Source organism: Gopherus flavomarginatus, chromosome 9, assembly GCF_025201925.1.
Source record: "Gopherus flavomarginatus isolate rGopFla2 chromosome 9, rGopFla2.mat.asm, whole genome shotgun sequence".
Classification (NCBI taxonomy): domain Eukaryota; kingdom Metazoa; phylum Chordata; order Testudines; family Testudinidae; genus Gopherus; species Gopherus flavomarginatus.
Genome location: NC_066625.1, coordinates 87,998,169 through 88,025,529, shown reverse-complemented (window position 1 = coordinate 88,025,529; position 27,361 = coordinate 87,998,169). Strand labels below are relative to the sequence as shown.

At 41.4% G+C, this 27,361-nt stretch overlaps 1 protein-coding gene across 4 annotated transcripts in view; it reads right to left on the bottom strand.

Moving 5' to 3' along the window:
• Positions 1-27,361, bottom strand: part of SMAD3 (SMAD family member 3) — a 288,894-nt gene that overhangs the window by 77,575 nt on the left and 183,958 nt on the right. The window contains exon 1 of one of the 4 annotated variants that reach the window (XM_050967591.1): positions 18,151-18,248. The exons of the other annotated variants lie outside the window; for them this stretch is intronic. The gene's annotated coding sequence lies outside the window, so the exon portion shown is untranslated. Of the gene's footprint in view, positions 1-18,150; positions 18,249-27,361 lie in introns of those variants that run through there. 4 annotated transcript variants of the gene reach the window in all.

Genomic DNA, 27,361 nt, shown 5'->3' with positions numbered 1-27,361 from the left:
AGTCACAACATATCCACCTTCTGAGTTATTCTTGGCCTCTGCCCAAACACAGTGTGGTCTAGTTAATATTTGTTTGGAAAAAAATTCCATAAAGCTGTAACATTACAGTCACATTCTGTGCGCATATATTCACACATATGCAGGTAGTGTAATAGAATAGTTGTTTCTCATACCTAACCTGAACATTAGCATGTGAATAGGCTAATCTGTATAACAGCTGTTACTTAAACTACTGCTGAAAGTGCAGAGACAGACTCAACTAATATAGAGGAATTTCTTCAAGCGTCACTTTTTACTTATGTTCTTTAAAGAGGAACTTTGCATAACTGAATCCTGTGCAGAAACATTATGCAACATCCAGTTTACGTGTTTTGTGCATACATTTCCTTGGTCTATACCACCTGAAGTATGCTGTGTACTAGTATCTGTTGCTTACAAAAAATAAAGTTTAGTTCTTATGATGGGCACTAGATTGGGGATTGACAGCCCTGAAAACCAAGTGTCTCATTACAGGACAAAGGCAGTGGTAGGCTTCCATACACACTGCTCCATCATTCTGTCTCAATTTTTTTTTTTGGTCAGGACATTGAGGGTATGTCTACATTGCAGTTGGGAGTGAACCTAAAAACAGCAGTACAGACACTGTGGCTTGGGCAGCAGCTTGGGTTCTCAAGCCAATCCGAACCCTTGGGTCTGACCTCGGATGGCTAGCCCAAACCTTCACTGGAGCTGCAACATCGGACTCTGGTTTCAAGCCCAGGCCCCAGCAAGTCTAACACCAGCTCTGGCAACCCCATTCAAATAGGGTCGTGACCCGCAGTTTGAGAACCACTGCTAGTAGATAAAAATTTTACTTTATCTCAATACCACCCTTTAAGAGTCATTCAATCCACAAGTGTATTTAACACTTCTATACAAAGTTATTTGACAAGAACTATGCCTGCATAGGAAGAAATATTAAACATAAAATTGTAAGTAGAGAGAGACAAGAGATACTATTGGCCATATAAAAATGTGCCAAAAATATACCGTTTTTGAATTGTAATGTCTTTTTAAATGAACTTTGGTTCTACATTTAGATTAGTAGGAGACAACAGCACAGGCTGAAATAACTAGACTCTCCCCGCTTACCAGTAGTTGTCTTTAAAAATTCAGACTCCATTTGGGGACTAAAAGTTTAAGCAAGAATAAGTCACAAATACAAGCAAATAAACTTGAAAGATGCTGGTAACAATTCACATAAACCTAATGGAGTTTGCTAAGGCAAGTTGGCTTGCATGTGTCTATTTCAGAATTAGATGTGTCTCATTGTAGACAGTATGCAGGTCTAAATCCTTCACTTGTCCAACTGGTACAAAGGACTCAAGAAGGGAGAGAAGCTCTTCCTGCTATGCAAAAAGAGGAGGATGTTTCTAGAGCACCCAAAAACAAAAGCAGAAGAAAAAGCTAGCTTGTGTGTAAACCCACACACATCACACTCCCAAAGGGCTGTGATCTGCAGCGTAAAGGGCATATTTGGCTCCCGCAGCCTGCTACCAAGTAGAAATATATCTGCAACTGCTAGACAAAGGAATACTTTGCTCTTTTAATAAGGATCACTTAAGTGCACCTTTCAGGGCTTGTCTGCACTTACCGGGGGATCAACATGCCGCAACTGATCCACCAGGGGTCGATCGCTCTCCCATCAACTCCGGTACTCCACCGAAACGAGAAGCATAAGGTAAGTCAACAGGAGAGTTTCTACCATCATTCCAGCACGCTGTAGATACCGCGACCAATCAACCTAAGGTATATTGACTCCAGCTACATTATTCACAAAGCTGGAGTTGTGTAACTTAGGTGAACTTAGCCCCGTAGTGTAGGCCTGCCCTCAGTGTGGTGCCCTAGCTCACTTTGAGGAATCCTGTAGCAGAACCAGTACTCATCTCCAGTTGCTGTGCCTACAGTGATCAAGGAATGATTTAACTTATGATGTACGAGTTGGTGAATATCTATTAGAAAAATTATGGCTCAACTAACTCTGTTTCAATATTGTGAAATAATCATTGGAATGTTGTTCCTGGAGGACAATGATTTTTTAGTTAAAGCAATACACCAGGGGTAGGCAACCTATGGCACAGGTGCCGAAGGCGGCACGCAAGCTGATTTTCAGCGGCACTCACAGTGCCTGGGTCCTGGCCACTGGTCCGGGGGGGTCCACATTTTATTTAATTTTAAATGAAGCTTCTTAAACATTTTTAAAAGCTTATTTAACTTTACATACAACAATAGTTCAGTTATATATTACAGACTTGTAGAAAGAGACCTTCTAAGAACATTAAAATGTATTACTGGCACGCGAAACCTTAAATCAGAGTGAATGAATGAAGACTCAGCACAGCACTTCTGAAAGGTTGCCAACCCCTGCAATACACATACACATCCAGCCACGGTGGAGTGACCCACTACCAGTTTTGGCAGCATCCAGCCCAAAAAATGCATACAGAAAAATATCCAGCCTTGTCAGAGATAGCATAGGATTTGCAAATAATAATTTAGGAGGAAGTGTACTTCCTATGACGCTTTCTTTCTTTATCCTTGGTCCCTGAACCTGCAGGTTCTGTTCGATACTTTCCTGAAGTAGCCAGTTGTTGTTCAGCTGTCCCTCCTCATCATTCATCTGTGGTAGTATTCCACCATTAATATAACTAGCAGTTTGTGATTTGTAAAAATCAAAATCTGGGCTTTCCAAAAGCAGAAATGTAGCAGCAACACTACCACCAAAACCTGTGATTCACCCACTTGCAGTCACTGGACAAGATTCCCAAATTCTGATGTCAGTTATTTTAGTGTAAATCCAGGATAACTTCACTGAATTTAAAGAAAATTTACTCCAGAACTTATACAAGCAGAACGTGTAGCAGATTTAAATGGACACCTCAACACTTCTGCCTAAACTATCTTACCTGCTGTCATTCCACATAACTTCTCCGGTTACGGTAACTGAAAAATTAGAGAAAACATTTATGTCCCTCCTCCATTCGGAACAGTCAATTTTCTCTGTTGGTTATGGATCTCTCCCACAGCCACAGGGGAGACAAAAAACAAAACAAAACAAAACAAAACAAACCACACACACAGAGAAAAATGTGAATTTAAAGCCACAAAAAAATCAGCAACATAGTCAGGTATAAAGTAGCTCCTAGCCACTGTGGAAAGGGGTCTCAACAATGGAGGTGGGCCTGGAACACATCTAGGGAGGGGCTGTAAATTGAGTGCCCCCTGCAACACCTCTGGAAGAATAACGCAGCAGCTGCATTTATCCCTAACGCTTAGCATGTCACTCACCCTCCTAGGCATTATGTGTTGGAGAGCACTTCACCCTACGGTTAACATTAGAGATGGTTGGGAAAGGATTCTCATCCTCTCGGTCCCCTCCAAAAATAATTTTCAAATGAAATTTTATTATATTTTCTCTTTTGTTTTTCAGTTAAAATCCAAAATCTTTTGACAAAACTTTAGTGATAACTTCCATTTAGCTGAAAAAATTTTTCAACCAGCTCCAGTGAAAGTATACTCAACAATGTCCTAAGGCAAGTGACACCGTCACCAAACTAGCCCCCACACTTCTAACAAACAAAAACACACCACCATGAAGAAATATCAAGCAGGTCACAATGCATGTTGGCAGGGGCATATTAGGCAAGAACAACTTCCCATCTACTGTCAACTAAATTGAAAACATAAGCTTTAAATTTAAACACACAAAAGCTGAATTACCGTCAGATTCTTAGCTTTGATAATCCTCCCCCTTTTTTAAAAACCGCAACAGCTGACCTGTCACCATAGCAGCAACTCTACAATGCCATCCTAAAAATAGAGGGGGGGAGGGGAAATGGGAACTGAGAAAATAAACAGAGTGAGAAGCACTGTAATATACAACTGTCTCCAGTGAATAACCAACCAAAATCTTATAAATGCTATTTTTCTAAAATCACAGCATTCAAGCTTCTATTTTTACTCTCATCTAGAAGCAGTTATGATAGAGCTTTCAACCTACCAGTTAAGCCTGTCCTGCAAAGACTCAACTTTCAAGCCACAGTTTCCAAGGCCGTTGCTTGTTTATATGGGTTCACCTAAGTCTGGCACACCAGAACAGGTTTCAGAGTAGCAGCTGTGTTAGTCTGTATCCACAAAAAGAACAGGAGTACTTGTGACACCTTAGAAACAAACAAATTTATTTGAGCATAAGCTTTGGTAGGCTACAGCCCACTTCTTCAGATGCATAGAATGGAACATATAGTAAGGAGATACATATACACATACAGAACATGAAAAGGTGGAAGTAGCCATATCAACTGTAAGAGGCTAATTAATTAAGATGAGCAATTATCAGCAGGAGAAAAAAAACTTCTGTGGTGATAATCAAGATAGCCCATTCCAGACAAAGAAAACAGAAAAACTTCAAAAACAAACTCCAACAAAAACTGCTGAACTTGAATTAATATGCAAACTAGATACTATTAATTTAGGCTTGAATAGAGACTGGGGATGGCTGAGTCATTACACACATTGAATGTATTTCCCCATGTTAAGTATCTTCACACCTCGTCAACTGTCTGGAATGGGCCATCTTGATAATCTCTACAAAAGTTTTTTTTCTCCTGCTCATAATTGCTCATCTTAATTAATTAGCCTATTAGAGTTGATATGGCTACTTCCACCTTTTCAAGTTCCGTATGTATATATCCTTACTACAGGTTCCATTCTAGTCATCCGATGAAGTGGGCTGTAGCCCATTTGTTAGTCTCTAGGGTGCCACAAGTACACCAGAACAGTAACATTATTTCAAAGCACATAGAGACCATAAACTAAAATTAAGAAATAAAGGAAGAGGTGAGGAGAGGTTTACTAGAAACATGATTCTTTTAGCCCAAAAGATTGTCTGAAGGATATTTTTTTTAAATGGGAGGGTGGCAGAGGGAGTTATCTCCCTTCATGATTATACACACTGTCCCATGTGTCTGATGGCTACACACATTAACTATCCTGAAAATATGTATCCTGTGTGTCAAAAATCAAGACCAGTACTAAGTACAGATAGAGGCTTCCAAGCAGCCCATCCCTTCAGGGCTAGATGTCCTGAAGCAAAGGAACATCTATACAATAATGAGACCTACTCATTGCAGGAGATTAGAAAGACTGAGAAGAAATACAAGTAAACCACACAGTAACCATGAAAGTAAAATGCTATATCTTAAGCATTTAAGAGGGTATTTTGCTGCACCTCTGCTGCTCTCCAGCTGTAACAGATCTTCATTGGACATCCCATCCTGTAATATAAATATATATGGCTCCACAGCGACATAAACAAATTTACAAAGTGTTTCTTTTAAAAGCCCCTTGACAAAGATGTTTGTAGAATGGCTGCTGCTGGTCTTGTATTTGTTACCTTTTCTTCCAATCCTTTTTAAGCTGGGACCCTTCATTTGTTTGTGCACTTGAGGGAGTGGGCAGTACAGCCTTAAAGAGGCTTTGCCCATCCCTTCACAGATTATAGGCAATAGTACTAGGCTATTAGTCCTCCTCCCCAAGCCATCTCAGGGCAAGTCTACACTGGCAGCACTTTAACATGTCTTGGTCATGGAGCAATGCGGGGGGGGGGGGGGGAACACCTCCATGAGAGGCGTAGCTACCAGTGCTGGTGCACTGTCTACAATGGCACTTTACAGCGCTGAAGCTTCCTGTGCTCAGGGGGGTGTTTTTTCACATTGCATTCCAATGACAGGATCCAGAATTTCCTGCATTTCAACTACTGGCTGCTATTTAAGGATGACAAGCCACCTGCTATGGAGAGTCACAGCAGTATGTGTCTCATGGACAGAGCACTGGATTAGGACTCAGAAGACCTGGTTTCTACCCGATCCCACCCCACCCCATTTTGCCTCCCATTCTGCTACTGGCCTGGTGGGTGACCTTGGGTAAGTCACTTTGCTCTCTGAGCATCAGCGTCCCCATCTGTAAAATGGTGACAATGGGTAGTTATTTCCTTTGTAAAGCACTCTGAGGTCTACTGATGAAAAGTGTAAGGCAAACACTGTAACATGCTCCCCTTCCACATTAAAATGTTTGGTATTTCCCTAACTTTTGCAATTGTGGCAAGAGAGCATGGTTAAACGGCATCTGATAGCACTGGATATTAGGTAAAGAGACACCCCTTTCAAGCAGAACGCTTCTTCTGGTAGGGGAGTGGAGAAGGTGCTAATAACATCTGTACTGAATCATTGTATTTTATACCCAATAACTATTTGTAACATCCAAGGACTAATATGGAAGTTATATTACATTTCTTAACAGAAAGCCAAGTATGCACACTCATAAATATCACTGGTCATGAAATGATTATAATGGAGAGATTTAGTAAAAGTATTAGTTGCCTCCTTTGGCAAGAATTCCAAGTCAATTTAATTAAATATTTATGAAAAGAGCAATTATTTCAGGCCCTGATAAGATTTCCATCACATTTCCATCACATGATTGAAGACAGACAAGGTATTTAACACTGCTGACTTTCGGTCAAGTTGGTCAGTTACCAGTTTACCACCTCAGAAATCCCCAAATTAGGGATTTCAAGGAAAACTGATAGTTGTGATACTTTCAGCGGGCATTAATGTGTTCAGTAAATCAAAAATGTATATGCAAAAGAGTTTATTTTTACAACATAGCCACATTATTGCAGCTCATGCCTAGTAAAAACTCTTCTACTAACAATGAAAGCAATTGACAAACTATTTATTTTAGTTGGTTTTTGTACGTGAATAGCTTTTTTATTCACACTAGGTTTTATACCAATACATACATGAAAGCATTAGGCTATAGATATAGTGTTTCTCTAAACCTGTACTAACAGACTCTAAAGCATAAGCTCTGTAGCAGACCACTGTGGTATGATGTGTCTACCAGTTAAAGTATTCCATCTGTACAGCAGGTACCGGCACAGAGATAAATACATAAATATTGTGCAAACCAGTTAAGATTTACCACTAAAGATCTATGGAATTCTAATATTTTCATGTAGCATCTACATATTTTCGAAGAAAGTTTCCAGCAAAATTTAGACAGCTGCCTTAATACAAAAATTACACAGAAAAAGAACATCTTTTTTAAAAAGTGTAATTTTTCAACATCTATACATTATATACCCTATGGAAAACTCATTCAGGCTTTAAAATCTGCTTTCTCCTCATCCTGCTCCCACTGAATCTAATGGCAAAATTCCCATTGATTTCAATGGCAGCTGGGTTGAGCCCTTCCTCTTTTGTACTTACCATAGGCCCCATTCTTAACATAAGCACCACTGACCGAATGGGTGGACTGATAAGCCTGGAGCAGAGCTCCACTGAAGACTCAACCCAGTCGACTGCAGAATATAATGCCTTACGTCTGAGAACTTCAGAAGGATTTACAAAAAGTATTTAATTCTCCCAACATCCTTGTGAAGTACATAAATGCTATGTATTTTTCCAGATGGGAAAACTGAGGTATAGAGGGGTTAAATGACTCGCCAAGGTCACACAAGACAGTACTGAAGAACAGAAATTCGCTGTTTTCAGTTAAGTCCCCTGCTCTAATTATAAAACATATTCACTGAGTCCTATTCCACAAACATAAAAGCCATTTATCAACTTTTTTTTTAAAGTTTAAATAAATAAAATAAAATAAAATAAAATAAAATAAAGGTGTGATTAGACCCTTAGGACACCAATTTGCAGTTATTAAAGTTCTGCAAAATCAGCAGAACCAGGATTTGGGAAACAGCCTCAAGGATCCTCTGTCTACATATTATTTCTGATGTCAAGTTCACAATGATGTTATAGGCAGTTTATAGTTGCGAACATATTTTTGTTGGAGACACAAGCTATATTTACTGGTCATATTGCAAAAGTTCCAAAAGCTTTTACTCATGTTTATTTATATTATATTTAGTATCTTTCAGAAGTGATCACTATGTTGCTTTTAGTACTTTTATATAATGATTTTAAAATCAAGTTATCACCACTTGACATAGCATTGTCATCGTTTTTCAGCAGAGCTCTCCCTCTATATATTTTGGAAAGAATGCATTGACCCTAACATATTGCTACAAAATTCCATAAACGACAACCTTATATGATATCATTAGGCTGGCCAATAAGAGGGTGTTCAGAGCCATATTCAGGTTAGGCTATGATATAGGTCAGGGGTAGGCAACCTATGGCACGTGTGCCAAAGGCGGCACACGAGCTGATTTTCAGTGGCACTCAGACTGCCCGGGTCCTGGTCACCAGATCAGGGAGCTCTGCATTTTAATTTAATTTTAAATGAAGTTTCTTAAACATTTTAAAAACCTTATTTACTTTACATACAACAATAGTTTAGTTATATATTACAGACTTATAGAAAGAGACCTTCTAAAAATGTTAAAATGCATTACCGGCTTGCAAAACCTTAAATTAGAGTGAATAAATGAAGATTTGGCACACCACTGCTGAAAGGTTGCCGACCCTTGATTTAGGTTCAAGGATGAATCGGGGTTTCAGCCCCAAGTGGTGAACATATCACAAGATTAGCCAAGCCTGTGCAATTTCTACCACATTGGGCCCAAGAGCTGCTTGTGAGATTTCTGTCCACATCCAAAACATAACCAATAAATAGGACCCTTTGGGTTTTGAATCTAGCCCAGAACAAAGCCACTCAGGCAGATTTTCACTAAGAACTTGTGAATCTGACAGTTAAATAAACAAACAGATAAAAAATTCACAGGCATTCAGATTCCAAGCTCCAGACCAACTTCAATAATAATTTTGGGCTAGATGTCCTTTTAAGGTACAATCCATTATGAAGGTCAAGGCAGTGCTGTACCAGCAGACTGTCTCTCAGAGTACTGCAAAGAGGTGTGCTCTTAATTCAGGATAGCTAACATGGGTTAAAATAGCAGTGAAGGCATGGCAACTCAGCTTTTAACTTGGGTTAGCAGCTCAAGCACAAGCCTATAGGGCAGCTTGGGGTCGAATTTGAGCTGCTAACCTGTGTCCAAAGCCAAGGCTGACATGCCTTCATTGCTATTTCAGTCTGAATTAGCTAACCTGAATTAAGGGGACAGGCTTTTTTGCAGCACAGACATAGTATCAGAAGCACAACTGCATCCTGGAGCCTCAGTCTTACTGGTCCTCCAAGTGGATGGCAGTAGTGGGAGTAATTTGCTATACTTCTAAAATACCCTTTCCTGCGGGCATGGATGGGAGGAGGAATCATGGTTGTGCCTGCTCTGCATCCTAACTAGTTGCTGGGGAAGGGCATGGGGGCGGGGGCTGTAAGTCAGCAGCAGCTCCTATTCTCTTCCAAATTCAGGGACTGCAATTCTGGGTGGGTTTTTTGTACGGGGGAGTCCTTCCTCCTTCCTGCATTTGCATGGTTGTGTAAGAGAACGTGGAGGAGGGAGTCACAAATTAGCCCTAAATGGAATCATCAGTTTCAATCCCCTTGCTTAGCCTTTCTGTTCCAATTCTCCTCTCACTCACAGAAGTGAGTTAGAGAAGAGAATCAGACTCCAGCTGCTTGTCAGCCTTTCATTAGAGACAAAATACCTTTTAAGCACTGGTATAATTTTTCAGATACAATTATGCGTTGTGTGGTGAACACTTGCTATGCACAACACTCAAGGGGATGAACAACCAGCTCAAAAGAGGCTTTTTGTAACACTTCACATGTGCAGAAACCACAGACACTATCGCTATGAAAAACCACTACATTTAGTTTTATATGAGTATACAAAATTAAGATAGATGTAGCTTGGTTCAGTTTTTCCACACAGCAAATGCTTAAAATTCAGTAGCAATGGGAAAGAAATTTTGTAGAAACTGTTCTCTGTCAGTTAATAACAAAAGAGGTGCACTCAGTACACAAACATACTGGTAATTCTCACTTTCCACAGCTGTATTCTATGATGTCCATTTTTTGTATTTAACCGTTTTCTGCTGTAAGGTTACTAGTTTAAGTAAACTTCCAGTTTTACGGTTAAAGCAGCCAAAACAGCAAGACAACATTTACTTGGTTTCATCATAGGAAGATATGGATTCATTATCTGTTTCATCATCCAATTGTTAAGGATGGCTGCAACTTCACCCCTGATACAAACAACATGTTGACACTCATCAACTGTAATATGATCAGAACAGCTCATATCAGCAACTGTAATCAACAGCCTTTCATATTAGGCATAGTAGGCTAATGGACACAGTTTGCAGCAAAGATTTCAGTACAAGTAGCTACAAACTGCAGTGTAAATTATATTGATAACCAATCCAGAGAATACTACAGCTAAAACGTACAATCTGTTAAATCTCAAAACCCAGGTGTTAAATAGAGATTAGCCTCTAAAAACATTACTAGCCAGGAAAAAAAGTTATCAAAACCCATTTTATTTACATTTTCTAAAATTATGCATTCCTTTTTATTCTGGGGTGAGTATTGCTGGATTCATTGTATTTTTAAAAAACACATTTTCCCATGAGGCTCTCTCACGATATTGCAAATGTAGCAGAGATGTGAAATTAATTTTTAAAATGATTAAACCTAATCAACGGGATTTCTCATAGGGTAACATGCTACTAAGCATGACCAAGGGTGACAGAAGCAGGTTCACAGTGAATAATTACCGTCCCCAAAGAGCACTTTTCCCGTTGGCTTCCTGATGTCTTTTCATCATTCCCTTAGTCACTAATGTCTGTTATTTTTGTATTGTGTTCTTTAATCTGATTAACGCCTGTTTCTGTAACCCTTCCTCATACTAGGTAGTGCTTGTTCATGCGGTAATTGCTCATCTAGAGAGGAAGCATAGTTCAGTAGCTAGGGTACAAGCCTGGGACTCAATTCCCTCCTCTGTCACAGGTTTCCGTCTCTGTGTGCCCATCTCTATCTCACAGGGCTGTTGTGAGCATAAATATATTATATACAGATATGGGGGCCATATAAGTAGAGTATAGTGAGACAGAACAGTTTCCTTGAAGTCAGTTCTACTATATGCACGAATAAAGTTAGACATCTATGTGTTTGCAGGATCAGGCCTTTAGTGTCTGAGCAGCTCAAAGGCGAAGGGGCCCTTCTTTTTATCTCCTTATGCAGAGCCACAGTACTACATAAAACGAGAAAAGTGAGCAGCAGCAAGAGCGTAAATGAACAACAGGCCTGCCTGCCTGAGGCCTCTTTACAATTTTAAGGGCCTTTTTACATTGCAAAAGCGGAGTAAAGAGGCCTCAGGGTAAATGAGAATAAGCTAGAGACTTCAAACTATCTTTAAAGTAGCATTTACTCAACAATCATACATTTAGGAAATCATATTGCTTCTTCAGTTACAGAAATGGTTAAGCGACCAAGGACTAGTACAATTGTCCAACTTGCAAATGACTTCAGTGCTGTTAAATTTGCACATAATGAAATGCAATTAGCAAACATTAGCTAAGTTTAGAGAAGTCAGCCTACTAGAATTAGAATACCCAGGTTCTGTCCTTACTAGTTGTATTACTTTCCCCTTCCTTCCCTCTCTTCCCCGCCCCCCCCCCGTCCCCGTCCCTCTCCCTCGTCAGATCGCTTCACTGCCAATCAACACAATGAGCTTTGGTCTGGAAAAAAATGTTTTTACACAGCACATCAAAGCAGGCAAGATTAAAAGTTAATTAGGACCATTCATGAGCCTTGCTGAAAGGGACTGCTGCATTTCAACCTTGTGTATTTAATTGCTCTCAATAGAGGAACACAAAATATTAAAATTTAAATAAATAAAAAGATAATTTGGGAATAAAATCTAATTTCAATTTAATTCAAGCACTGTTTAGCCCTATTTATTTAATAAAGTATTTCATGCAGAATAATGGTATTATTGTGCATTAAACAGCATTAGAAGTTTCTAATAAATTAACAAGTGTAAATTAACAGCCGCTCAGTCCATTAAATCTTGTTAATTTTATTTCTGTTTCAGTAATATAGTGATCACAAGTTTACATTATTAAACCAATATTTATTGGAAGAGTTCATTTTAATTGGATCCCTGATGTGATAATCCTGTACAGTGTGCATTTCCTGATTTCATCCAATTTTTGCATTTATTTCTCATTATATTTAAATGAATGCAATATTCAAGGTCTTTTCCCTAATACTATAAAAGTTAAGCAGCCATTTTAAACTTTACTTCACAAAGATTCAACATTTACTGTTCTACAACATGATATAACCAGACTTACGTGCCTTTAAAAAGCTGCTTAAAATGTTTTATCTTTTTAAAAAAGTAAATGGGAGAGAATCAGAGAAAAGAAACAACAAAGACATGTTTACACTGTACAAACAAAGAGAATGATCCTGCAAAGGTAATTTTGCAGTTTATTTTAATGAGAACATGATCTGGCCCATACTTCTCAGGAAAGAACAACTACACAAGGTTGAGAATCACTGCCTGCTGACAGATATGTTACTGATATATAGAGAAGGCAGACTAAGTCTATTCTATTGGGATACTTTAATTTTTGGCTCAATCTACATACAAAGTTGGGCTGATTTAACAAAGGGGGGGGTTATAAATCAATTGTGTCAAACTAGTCTAACTTGGCATGTGGACACTCTTAAATGATGTAAACCTAATTAGTATTGATTCAGTTTGCCCACAGGAGCAAACTAAACTGATACAAGCCAGTTTTAAACTGAGAAGCATGTCCACATTCAAACATGCACTGGCTTAGTATGTGCATAGACAAGACCTGAGACTGTTAGAAATATTAATGGCATACCAGAACTGAAAGGAAGCCATGTTTTTGCAAGTTCACAGATAGCATACACTAGAAAGCTGTCCTCAATTTTTTCCACAGTTTAATGTATTTAGTGTTTCCAGACTTGTAAAGTTAAGATGATCTTAAGGAAAAGGTTAAGGATACATTTTTGTAAAATTTGCAAGGTCAACTATCAACACAAAGAATGCCTGAACAAGGTTTTCTAGCACCTCCTAAGCATCTTCTTCAGAGTAGCACTATTAAGCATTATTGCTCTTTAAATGGCATTTTACACCTAGGTGTAGGAGGGGAGGAGAGCACTGTGAAAGACTGTGTAGCGTAGACCAGACCTAAGATAGATCAATGTAAGCTGCCTTGCATTGACCTAGCTGTGCATGTGTCTATACTTAAATTCGTCTCCCACCAATATAAGTAGCCTGTTACGGTGATGCCATAACACCACCAACCCAAGCAGCACTGAGACATGTTTGATGTACTGAGGTAGACACACAGCAAACGTAGACATAGGTAACACAGTGTCAACTCAATAGTCCTCCAGCAATTGTCCCACAATGCCAGACATTGACCACTCTGGCTATAATAATGAACTCCACTGCCCAAGGATCACCTTTTAAAACCCTGCAATTTTTTTTTAAAGACTTTTCCTGATTGTCCAGTTTCATAAGCACGTTGCATGGAACTGCCCAGCTGATCATGCCAGCTACCCACTCCAGACACAGTCCAGCCTGAAGTAGACAGGAGATTTTGGATCTCCTGGGCCTGTGAAGAAAAAGACCTGTGCAGGCACAGCTACAGATCAGCTGTAGAAACGTAAACATTTATGAGCACGCTGCACGAGAGATGCAGAAGAAGGGATACAGTAGGGATCAACAACAATGCTGCGTGAAAGCAAAGGAAATCTGGCAGGCATATCAGAAGGTCAGGAAGGCCAACAGTCAATCCAGTGCAGAGCCGCAGCCCTACCGTTTTTACAGAGAGCAGCATGCCATATTTGGCAGAGACCCCACCAACACACCACTATGGATACCTCTGAGAAACCAGAGTCACAGGCACCTCCTGTGAACAGAGAGAACGAAGACGACAACCATGGCGGATGTGTGACTGGGAGGTCCAGATATGCCACAAGCCAGGACCTGTTTCAAACTCCACCGCAGTCCGGTTAGTCCCAGCAGTTTAGCACGGGTGAGCCCAATGCAGATGAAAGAACCTCAGGTAAGTGTGTATATGTTATTTTCCATTACAAACGTGTACTGATGGCAATCCCAACTTAACAGGACACAGCTATCGACTTTTCATTCATTTACTCATCCTAGAAGATATAGCAGAACAACAACAAAAGGTAGAGTTATCTGCTTTTCACTCCCCTGCAGAGATAGGCACAGAAGGCCACACGAAGCAGTTTGTTTGTGTACGCAGGGGATGTCCCTTGAATCCACCCGATAAATGTCAATTAAACTTTTGGCTGCAATCCTCTCCCAAAGGTTTCTATGGGTGGCAGCCTTACTTCTTCCTGTACCATAGGACAAATTCCCATGCCAATCAGCAATAATTTCAGCAGGCACCATTTCAGTAAACAAGCTAGTAGCATACAGGCCCAGGCGGCTTCAGAACATGAGCAGCAGCTGTGCTCTCTGATCCTTTGTTATCCTCAGAAGGGAGATATCAGCTAAAATCACCAACACCTGTGGAAAATGGTACCAGAACTCAAATGCTATTGCCCTATACTCAGAGTTTCATGCAACCGAGCAATTCTCTCCTTATTTCCCTCACCCCTGGTAGGCCACAATCATCCTGGCTGGTGTTGTGAGTGGCACTGTGTGCAAGCACTTCAAAGCAGAAGCATCAATAAATGTCTTGTTTAAAACTTTAGGGGAGCAAGGGATGGGAATTCTGAGTCTCAACTTGCACTTTCCATGGTAACAGTGGCACTTCTGTGTGCTATCTCTGTAGCTGCTGCCACTGCAGCCTCGAGGGGTACACCCTTCACATCCGGAGAACGCCTGAGCCAGATAATGGGAAGAAAGATGACGACTCAGGATGACATGTTCCGTAAGACCCTGTAAGACAGTGCTGCATCAGGCCCTGGAGGGGGAATATTGCAGACTGTATGGAGAAGGAAAGAAGAAATAGGAGAATGTCCCAGGAGTTCCAGCAAGAAAAAGAGGGAGGGGGGAAAAAAATGTGCCAGAACATAACGGGGCTTCTCCGGCAGCAAACACAGATGACAACTGTTGTGGACCTGCACGTTCAATAATCACGGACTTGCCTCCCTTTGCAATCCATGGAGAACTCCATTATAGTACCTCCCGAGTTCCCCCTCCCCCAACATTCCACATGGCATCAGGGGCTGCATCCCTACCCCTAGCACTCCACCCCAGGGGACATTAAGGACAAGCACAGTTTCAGAGATGCTGACCTGAGAGTACCATAGGTGTCATATGTGCACCAAAATGGACATGAATGTTCTTGCCTCTTCCTTCATCTCTGTACATATTACGATTTTAATGTATTTACTTTTAACTTTCACAGATTTTTTTTGCAGTATTTTAGTTACTCAAAATTTTACTGTTTGGAAAATAATTCATCTTTATGAGTTCCAAACGCATACTGCAAAATACCTAGCAGTACTGAAAGCACCCACTTACCAGTTACTGTACAGCATGACAACTCATATGATCAATGACAAAATAAATGAATGTAATGCAAGCACCACAAAATTAATAGGTGTGTTACAGAATCATAAGACTGGAAGGGACCTCTAAAAGGTCATCTAAGTATTAAGGACTAAGCATTATCTAGACCATCCCTCACAAGGGTTAGTCTAACCTGCCCTTAAAAATCTCCATCAACAGTGTTACATTCACAGATACCATGCCAAGCACCGCACAATTCCTAATAGGTCCCAAAATAGCAGGGCCAGGTAAAGCACAGTACATCATGATGCATTACTGTGGTTTTCTGTTAAAGTGCTATTTCAAAAGCATCCCTGAACAATATAGCTCAGCACTGAGCTATTCTAATAGCCCTTGTGTCTAGCTCTTCAAACTCAGCAAAAAGCCTCTCCACCTATACTCTGGCAGCTTTTTTTTCCCCTTTGCTCACAGATACTATGCAGCACACATTAGGCAGCTACAACCACTGGGATTATTCTTCCCCACTGAGATCCAATCTTGTGAGTAAATAACACCAGTGCCCTGTCAATCTACCAAAAGCACACTCAACTGTCATTCTACATCTGTTGAACCCATAGTTGAATCTTTCTTTGGTTCTGTCAAGATGGCCGGTGCATGGCTTCATGAGCTGGGGCGTAAGGGGTATGTGGCTAGGTCCCCCAGAATCACTACTGGCATTTCAGCATCACCAGTGGTAATCCGCCAGTTGGGAAAGTAAGTCCCTGCTTGCAACTTTCTGAACAGTCTTGTGTTCTTAAAGATGTGTCATGCACCTTCCTTGACCAGCCAACGTTGATGTTGGTAAAGCGTCCCTGGTGATCCAACGATCCCTGCATATCCACAGAAAAGTAGGCCTTTCTGTTGATGTACTCTATGGCAAGGTGGTATGGTGCCAAAATAGGCATATAATTTTCATCTATTGTCCCACTGCAGTTCGGGAACCTCACTGCTGCAAATCCATCCATTATGTCCTGCATACTGCTGAGAGTCACAGTCCTGCATAGCCAGAGACAGTTAATGGCCCTAGACACTTGCATGACAGTGGCCCCTGCAGTGGATTTTCCAACTCCAAAATGGTTTCTCATTGACAGCATTGTAAGTTTCCAGTCTGCGATCACCACTCGCTTCTCCTGTCATGCAGCTCTCACTCTGGTGTCCCTGCACTAGGAAAATCAGAGCTGTGGCTAGTTCAGCACACAGATCCACGAATGTGGCTTTGCGTACCAAAGCTACGCAGCCATTACTCACCATGCCAAGCCTGCATTACAATGCAATGCCACCAGGCAGTGTTCATTTCTTGGGCTCAAACATCACTCCATCGTGAATGCTGCTCCGTGAATGTCACCAACAACTTTGAAATAGTTCTTGTTACATCCCACAGCATTCTGTCCTACACAAAATTGTCAGGTTCCCCACTGATTCGTTCTTCTTGCAGCTCTGCAAATACCAGAAGATCATGTGTCCTATACTTGGAACACGCAGGACAATAGCGCAGAGCTGTGTAGGCTTCATGCTTCTTTCAGAGATGCTGATAGAAAGGAGAGCCATGAGGGGTTCATGGGATTTTTAAGAAAGGTGCAGAAATTATGGGATATAGATAACATTATGGAATGGAGAAAATTGCATGATGGGAAGTTGCTCCAAGTCCCCCCTGCATGACTCATTTCTGCCCCACTGTGCATTGCCAAAACTTCCCAAAGACATCATGCTGGATGGTGGCGAGTTTCACACTGGGATACTTATCTGTGGTGCACTGCATTGTGCATTGACACAAGCATTCCTGGTGAGTAAGCGCAGCACCAGCACAGGGAGCCAAGTATGCATGCACATAAGTAATACACTAACTGCGGCAGCTTTATGCCAATGTAGCTTGCATCAGCAAAAGTTTGTAGACCTGCCCTTATTTTGTTCATTTCTTTTCGAAATAAAAAATATACAGAGTTTCCAACTCAGTCATTATACTCTAGCCCAGTGGTTCTCAAACTTTTGTACTGGTGAGCCCTTTCAAATAGCAAGCCTCTGAGTGCAACCTCCCCCTTATAAATTTAAAACACTTTTAAAAATATATTTAATACCATTGTAAATGCTGGATGCAAAACGGGGTTTAGGGTGGAGGCTGACAGCTCGCGACCTCCCCATGTAGTAACCTCATGACCCCCTGAGGGGTCCCAACCCCCAGTTTGAGAACCCCTGCTCTAGCCTTATATCAGATGAGTTCTATAAGAACTCACACTCACCCTCTCTTCCCAAATATATTTTAATTAACAAAACTTAACTTAAAGCTTGCCTCTTTCACCAACGGAAGTTGGTTCAATGAAAGATATTACCTGACACATGCTCTCTCTCAACAGTTTAAAGGAATTTATTCTTTACATAGAGGAATCTTGGCTATTGTAAAAACCACTTGCATTGTTAAATGGAAATACCATAATTGGATCAAAAAAGAAAACAGGCACAGAAAAGTACACTGTAAAAAAGGCCACAACACTGCAAAGATCCAATGTTTTACCACATGCGTGCACGATGAACAATACTCTTGAAATAGTAAGGCATTTATTGTCTCCTCTCATACAGACAAATGTCTATACTGTATGACTCCTAGTAATTAATCAGTATCTGCCACAAATTGCAGATTTCCACAATACACTCATATTTAGTAATTTTAAGAATTAAATGCTTACAATTCACCCTAACTCCTTTTGTTTCTGGGGCTGAGTGCTGAAATGTTTGGCATGTGCACAAACAATGCAATCCCTTCCAGTGCAGATCACAGGTTCAGGAATAGACTCATGGACTTGTTGCTCTTATCCCCGAGGATGAAGTTTAAGTTGACACGTTTGCATTCTGCAGAGGGTACAGCAAGGGTAGTTGTATGCCATCCGATTCCACACCAACATTCTTTGATTTCAGAGAGCGATACTTACAGCCACCAAGAATTTGAAAATGCGATGTCAACTGGTGGCTGGTAGGAAGGACAGATTCAAACCTATTTTCAGAGCAAAGCAGCAACATCATAACTTTGAACACATCTGTGTTCAAGGAACGTATTCCAATAGCACACAACTTCGGAGACGTCAAAAGGACACGAATGCCCATTCTACACCAGACATTTGCAAAACTATCACAGGAAACTACCACCAAGTTATGTTCTGGCAAAAGGGGCACGTTTTTGAAGAATGTCAGTTTAACATGAATGAAAAGCTTTCTTAATGCTCATTAAGATGCAGGCTAACATATCTGAAGCCATGCTAGATGTCAATGCTGAAGCAGGTGGGTGAGGGGGAAGAAGGGGAGTGTTTGAGAGGGAAAGCCTAATGTGCGTAGGTTTAAGTGAATGGAGAGCCAGGGCATGCTTTGTGTGACTATATCCGATTACTAATGCACAGATTTCCACCTCTGCATGCAGAAGGTCACCCACATAACACCTTCCACCTTTTTCAGCCTGACTGAAGACCTCTGTGGTTGGGGATTCAAATGTAGGAGAAGATGATCAAGGGCCTGGAGAGTTATGTACATTGTTCCCCAGCCATGCCACTGGGAATCCACTTGAAAATTAATACATTCTCAAGCAGAGCCCCCTTCATGCTGTGGAAACTCCCCTTTGGAGGAGGAAGGACTCAAAGGGTAGTGGCCACTGGGAGAAGGTTGGACAAAGCCCCTTTAAATAACCTATTCTGCAAGGGAGCCAGGTGAGGATGGGAGAAAGCACTAGCAGGCCAAGGAGACAGTGGACCTGTATGTGTGTGGCCTGAGATCATTTCTTAAGATTCTTAAGGCTGAACTGAAGGCCTGTTCCACACTCTCTTGCTCTCTCTCTCTCTCAACCCTACAATGGTCTCTCCAGCCCTCTTCCTGCTACCACAGATTCTTTCACCAGAGCCATCATATTAAAGATAGATCTCTTTGAGAATAATCCATACCAGCCAACAACCAGCAAATGACAAGCTGTAAGGTGTAGTTAATTTAGTAGGCACACAATAACAGTCATTGTGTGAGTCCCAGGATATCAGACAGACACGGTGGGCGAGGTAATATATTTTATTGGACCAACATCTGCTGGTGAGAGAGAAGCTTTCCAGCTACACAGAGCTCTTCCTCAGGACATGGACAAAGACACAGACAGCAAACAAGCTTAAAATAAAAAGATACACTAGCGATTAACTGGATTCTCTAGCTTCTTGCACCCTTAACAAATCTGGCTCAAAATGTTTTTTCTAAAAAATTGCACAGTCACTACAGCCAAAGTGCTAGGCTAATATCAAATGGGATCAGGAATTTGCTGTTGATAACACTGGTCTACAATTTTTGAGAAGTTGTCTGCTTCAGAGATAAAATGCGATATTTATTATGTATTTTGATGTGCTGAATTCAAATATGACAATTAAAACAACTGATTGGCTACTCTTTCTAAGATATTTAAGTTTTTACATTTTATGTCTATGTATATTGTGTAGATAGTAGAGTTTTAATCATAAATTGTAAACCTAGGTCTTTTCATGTGTTTATGGTTGCTTTACATCATAATATTTCACCTGTCCTGTTTATGTAACAGTTTAAAAATCAGCAAAAGGGTTATATGAATAAAATTTATTATGAAACAAAAGGCAAAAAACTATTATGTACATAGTTTAGTCCTATTCAGTGTCTACTCGGTGCTCCTTGGCTTCTCTCTTGTATTCATTAAATGGAGCATCTCTTGTCACTGTCCAGCAATAGTCTGCAAGCATTGATGGGCTCCTTTTGCCCTGACAGCCTGCCAGGAGATTCCACTGCTGTAGTCTGGAGCCTAACAGCTCTGCCTTACTCTTGGGTAGTTCCAAATCCCTGACAAGGTCATTCAGTTCACCTTGTGTTATGAGGTGTGGTTCAGAGGAGGAGGATGGGAGAAAATGTGGGTCCTGTGACATTGATGGTTCAGGACCAAAAGTTTCATCCTCTTCCTCTTCCTCATCTGACTCAAGTGAGAATGATTCTGGTGCATCAGGAACCGGCAGTCCTTCTCCGTGGGGTACTGGGCGTATAGCTGATGGAATGTTCGGATAATGCACAGTCTACTTTTTCTTCTTTGACACACCTTTCCCAACTGGAGGCACCATGCAGAAGTAACAATTGCTGGTATGATCTGTTGGCTCTCTCCAAATCACTGGCACTGCAAAAGGCATAGATTTCCTTTTCCTGTTCAACCACTGGCAAAGATTTGTTGCACAAGTGTTGCAGCATATGTGTGGGGCCCACCTCTTCACGGCCGGCCTTAGGATTTATGGTGCCCTAGGCGAGATTATTAAACTGGTGCCCCTGTGCCTGATCTGCTCTTAGCAACACAAACATAAGCTTATAGTATTGGAAAACTTGCCACATTCACATTATTAAAACCAGTTTAACTTAACTGAGCACACTGTAATGCTGATGGACTAGCACTAAAGAAGCAGCACTATAGAAAAAATTCTGATATGACAGAATGATGCAAATAATATATTTTTTTAATTTATCAAAATTTTATTGGAAATTTATATGAAGAGGTATTGAAACAAAGATTTGTTTTTAATTAAAAGCAATCTTTAAGGCTTTTTTGGCTGCAAAATCAGTAATAATGTCATTGTATGACAAAGACAAAGTCGTGTCTTGTTCGATCGCAAGAACAGCAAGACCAGTCAAGCGTTCCTGACTCATTGTAGAGCGGAGATAGTTTTTAATGAGCTTTAGTTTTGAGAAACTCCGTTCTCCTGATGCTACTGTTACAGGAATTGTCAGTAGAATACGAGTGGCAATGTACACATTAGGATATATGTCAACAGGTTTGCGGGTATGAATAAACTGTACAATGTCCATCACCGATTTTGCATGTGGCAACATTGATGACAGTGTACTCAATTCTTCGTACAGTTCAAGTCCATTTAAATCAAAACTATCACCATGCTTCAGGAGGCTCTCTAGATTCTTGCACTTTGTCATTAGTTGCTCTTGTTTTCCTATTTCGTTGAATTTAGTTATGTCATACAAAAATCCAAACTGTTCATGGTGTACTTGCAAGGTATTAAACCTTTCATCAGCAGCAGATACTGCTTTATCCATCACAACATTAAAAAATTCAACCTCAAATTTCTTTTCTGGATCGTCTATGGGCATGATCTGCTGTACAGATTCTTCACAAAGAAGTGTCCCTGGCCTTTTTAACTCATATTAACTATGTATTTACTTTATGAAAGTTGGAGAAAACATTGTGAAAACGTAAAACATTGGCTGCCCAACTTCTGGGCTGGCAAAAGTTATACTGACTCACAAGGGAAAAAAAGAGCAGGAGAATCTTAGTACAACATATGGTCACTCTATACCAGGGGTCGGCAACCTTTCAGAAGTGGTGTGCCAAGTTCACTGTAATTTAAGGTTTCTCGTGCCAGTAATACATTTTAATGTTTGTAGAAGGTTTCTCTCTATGTCTATATTATATAAATAAACTATTGTTATTATCTGAAGTCTTGGCCACCGGTCCTGCTCAGGCCACTGCCAGCTGAGTAAATGAAACCCCAAACCGGCAGCGGGCTGGTGGCTGGAACCCTAGACAAGGATCCCAGGCCCTGCTCAGCCCGCTGCTGGTCTGGAGTTCTGACCACCAACTCCTGCCAGCCAGGATCCCGGCAGCCAACCCCCCCTCAGCTCGCTACCAGCCTGGGATTCTGCTCACCCAGGCTGGCAGGAGGCAGAGTGGGGCTGGCAGCTGAGCTCCTGACTGGCAAGGGACCGGCAGCCGGAACCCAGGAGTAGCAGTAGGTTGAGTGCTGCTGGCACCCCAGACTGGCAGCAGACTGAGCCACTCAACCCCCCACCGGCCCTGCTCAGCCCGCCACCAGCCCACTCAGCCCGCCACCAGCCCACTCAGCCCGCTGCCGGCTGAGTGAATGGAACCCCAGGCTGACAGCAGGTTGAGTGGTTCATCTGGCCTGCTCAGCCCACTGCCAGCCTGGGGTTCCTTGAGGGTCCCCAGGCCAGCAGCAGGTGCTGAGTGGGGCCGATGGCTGGTATTCCAGCTGGCAATAGGGCAGCAGCTGGAATCCCAGAGCAGTGATGGACCGAGCCACTCAGCCTGCTGCTGCATACCATCAAAAATCAGCTCACCTGCCACCTTTGACATGTGTGCTGTAGGTTGCCGAACCCTACTTTATATACTAGTAAGGAGATGAGCATATTACAGTTGTTGGAGGGCTCTTATCAGGAGTAACAGGCTGTAGGAAAGTCAGTCAACATTTTTTGTTTCTCTGATGAAAACTGACCCACTCCCTGTCTCAAACCAAACCTGTCACTAATAATCGTCAACAACTTAATTTTCTGTTTTTGGCTAAGATATTGATTTTTTTTTTTAAAAATACTGAAATTGGATTCAGGATTGTTAGCAAGAATTTTTGGCAAACAAAGTTGTTAGATGACAATCTAAATGGCAACACAGTACTGCTTTCATGCTTGGCTCACCTCCCAGGCTGCTGGTCCAACAGCTGCAGTAGAGGAGGAGATAGGTGGAAAACTGCAGGACCCCAAAATCCACCTCTTGGGGTGCAGAGTGGCAACAGCAGCAGCAAACCCTCAGGTCCAATCACACGCCAATGGGCGCCACCGCCAGCCCAACACACCATGGTGAAGTTAGCACAGCATCTGATCTCAGGGACGGGGCACCCATGGAACCACAGCAGCTCATCCTGCCCTGTGCAGCTCCCCCCGGATGAGATGGATAGCTGGCAGCTGCCAGCCCAGGGGAGAGGCGCTCCCCAGCTAGGGTGGCCAGATCCAGATGTCCTGATTTTATAGGGCCAGTCCCGATATTTGGGGCTTTGTCTTATATAGGCACCAATTACCCCCACCTAGAGTGATCAGACAGAAAGTGTGTAAAATCAGGACAGGGATGGGTGGGGGTGGGGGGGTAAAAGGAGCCTATACAAGAAAAAGACCCCAAAATTGGGACTGTCCCTATAAAATAGGGATATCTGATCACTGTACCCCAATCCCCTATCCTGATTTTTCACACATCTGGCTAATTCCAACCCAGCCCTGTGTGACATTCCAATTCTGGCTCTCTGCCCAGGAAGTGAGTTACTTTCACTTTCATTCCTCAGCACCCAGACAGCCAGCCTCCCCTCCCCACCAGCACCTCACTCAACCCAGCCCTGATGGAGGGGAGGGAGGAGGGAGAGAGGGGTGCCACAGAGCCTGCCTTACCTCACCTCAGCCGGGAGGAAAGAGTCACACTCACAGGTGAGCTCCTTCCCCAACCCCTACCCCCTCCCCTTCTCAGAGACCCCAGCAGCCAATCCCATTCCTCAGACTGTGCTGCATTCAGCTCTCTCTAGGACCCAGCAGCCCTGCTTCTACACTGTCTGGGCTGCCTGCAGAGTGGTGCCCCCAGGCAGAGTGAGGCCCTACGCAGCTGCCTATTCTGCCTATGGCTAAGGACGGCCCTACACCTCTTGTCCTGATCTCCAATTTTGCAGCCAAAATAAAGGTGATAGGTTTTCTTAACCATAGTGGTTATACTACGCTTTTGTGATGCAAAAGTCACTTCACCACAAACATAGCAGAAGTTATCTGCACTGTTCACACAAGTACGAGGCACGTCTGCTCACTTTGGCTAAACAGAAATGTGTCCCTTTGCAAAATCAAACTCTGACAAATAAGAGAGCATGACATTGTATGATTTCTAGAGCTGATATAGGGCAATTTGTTCAGCAGAGTGATGTAAGCTTCGTTATGATTGCATCATCCATGACTTCTAGGAATAACATGACGCAATTCATATCATGTATGACGCAATACCAGCATCAGATTGCATCATTCATTGTTTTGCCTAAAAAGCAAGTACTGTCCAAACCCAGTCATAGATTTATTCATAGATCCAGTCAAAGATGTATTTTGGTCATTTCTGGTTTAAATTGAGATCCCGTCCCTTTATAGCTCATTTATCCTCCGCCATTCCCAAGTCAAGGTCATATATACTGACCCAATAGCATATTTTGAAAACTAGAGCCAATCAACAATTTTAAGCATCATTTTCATTCTCAGTGACCCAGAATTAGTAAAGTTGGACTACATTTATTTCAGAAGCATTTTGGCTGTAGAGCAGTGTAATTCATCTGCTCAGAGTTCCCAAGAGCAGCATTTCTGAAGGCCCCAAGCAATCTTCAACCTGGAACTTTGTTTCATGTCACGGTTATGACAGCTAATTTTGGACTAAATCTATTCTCACTGGGCCAGATTCCTCCCTGTATTAGCTCCATTACAATATGGTTCACTGATGCACTATAACCAATGCATGGCGTGATGTAACCCGTAGCAGTTGTTCTCCCTTTTATTCCCAAAGTATGTTTTCCAAACTAGTGAAATAATGTATCCTAAATTATTTATAATGAAAATACTCAGAGAAGCTGCCTTCTGAGGATTAGAGACAAATGGCCTGGCAGTCTTCTCCCAGTGGTATTTTAGTACAGGGAGTGTGCTCAAGTTGATAAGGCATTAGACTGGGAGTCAGGAGACTTGGATTATAATTCTAGTTCTGTCATTGACCTTATATTTAGTTTACCAGACCTGAAGAAGAGCTCTGTGTAATCTCAAAAGCTTGTCCCTCTCACCAACAGTTGGTCCAATAAAATATATTACCTGACCTTGTAGCTGTGTTGGTCCCAGGATATTAGAGAGACACCACTACTACATACTGACCTTCTATGTAACTTTGGGCAAGTCATTTCACCTCTCCATACTGACATTTCCCCTCCATCCCTTGACTATTTACACTGTAACCTCTTCCAGGCAGCCACTGCCTCTTACTAGGCACAGTGTCTGTACATTGCCCAGCACAGGCCAACCTGATTATGGGGTTTATTATTATTCTAGAACATATTGCAAAAGAACCTATAGGGGCAGGTTAATCTTTTGCATTAGCTATTTACTGCTGAAAGAGGCAAATGCTACTAGGCTTACTCAGGCAAAACTCCCTTTGCTGTCAAGGATTAAGGATTGGGCCTTGTGTCAGCATACATAAATGATTGTAATGGCTGCTGGGGGACTCACTTTAGCAGATGAAAGTTAATTTGAAGAACTGTAAGATAAAATAAGCTTTAGCCTCTGCATGCTTAGCATTAGCTAGAATGTTCTCATGTAATGTTGGTGGCTTGTGATGTTTACTGTTTTTGCTGATGTTTAATTTTAAACTCCCTTTTTGCAGAAATAATTGAAATACGTTTGCCTGCCCACCCACCCTATCCCTATTTGTTTCCCTGGAATTACAATGTGTCAGAAAATGAGTTCCAATTCTTCCCAAACATCTGTGCTTTTAATGATGTAAATTTCAGGTGATTCCTCTCCCAGTACTGCACTGGTCAGTCCTTACTAAAACCAGAAACTCAACAGGCACAGCAAGTCACGTAAGTAGCAGAACTTTTGGGGTTAAGGTAAGCAAATACTTCAGGGAAGAGCTTTAGATAGTTATCATGAGTTTCAAAATATAGGCTTAAGGACAGAGAACCCAAGGTAGTCTCACAGACTTCAGTGGAGTTATTCTGAATTGACACTCAACTCTAACCTAGTGTCATTCAGTAGAGAAGAGCTGAGCAGACATTGAACAATCTTGAAAAATTGTATTTGGTGGGCTTGGAGGTATTCTTCGGGGAGGTGGGGAAGAGTTCCAATTCTACACAACATTTTAAAACTACTTGTTTCAGTGGTTCAGACAACTGATGCGGCTTTGTGAGAATACCCACTGCATATTAAATAATTCTGACAACCAAGAGTATATGGGTGCATGCGCACATACAAAAGAGAGAATCAAAACACAGAAGCATACAATTATACAGCATTGAACTGTTCTCGATTAACTTTAACATCTATTTAAAAAGCAATGCTGTATTATTCCAAAAAACAATAAACTAAAAATGCCAGATATCTGAATGAGCTTACAGAAATCAACAAAATTTCAGTGATGAAATGTTCTTAGTGATTTGATTTGCTCAAAGATAATCAAACATATGCAATCATTTAAATACTTGTCCTCTCCTGTGCGTTATGAGTCCAATGTGAAATCATGCTGAATCAATCCTAACATACTGCATAAAGAATTAATCTACATGGAAAAAAAATCAGTTATTCAATGTACATGTCTCCTCCCCCAAACAGCAATCCCATTCAGCTGTGCAAATTGCATTCCTTGGTTGTGTGGTCTGTTTCTTTGTTTTTGGGGAGGGGGTTACAACCACCTACTCTGGAAACATTATCCAAGGGTCCTAAATCACTTCTTCAGGGATACGTCCGACTGAACAAAGCAAGAAATCTAAACAAACTAATTTCTCTCATTCATTAACAGAAAGCGGCGTGAAACTTTTGGCTATGAAACAGAGAATATCACCAATGACTATAATCCAGAATACTTCCATCTTTTTTCAAATTTTAGCTGAAAACATTTTCCTTTCTTGCGTTCCCTTTTTAATTTGTCTTCTCTGTTAACAGACTGTAATACAATTCTCCTATTTCAAATTAAGAGGTCACAGAAGTATTCTGCAATAGTTTGTAAGAAAGGAATACAAAATCAAATTTCTATTGCAGTTGACTGGAGAGAAAAGCAAAAATCCTCTAACACAAAACTGTAATAGTATTGCTTTTCAAAGTACCTTGGGTGTATGCTTAACGTCTAGAACATGCATACAAACATGTTTGGGTGCATGCATCTGTCTGCATTTATTTACAAGTATGTGTGTCTCAGACATGCGTGTGCAAATGGATGTACATACAGTTACTCACATCTCAGTGTACTGGCAGGTAGCTATGTGCGAGTATAAAGGAGAATGCACCTAGTTATGTAGGTGCCCATATGTTTATGCATGTCTGCTGTGGGTGTCCATTCCTTACCTCTGTGTGTGA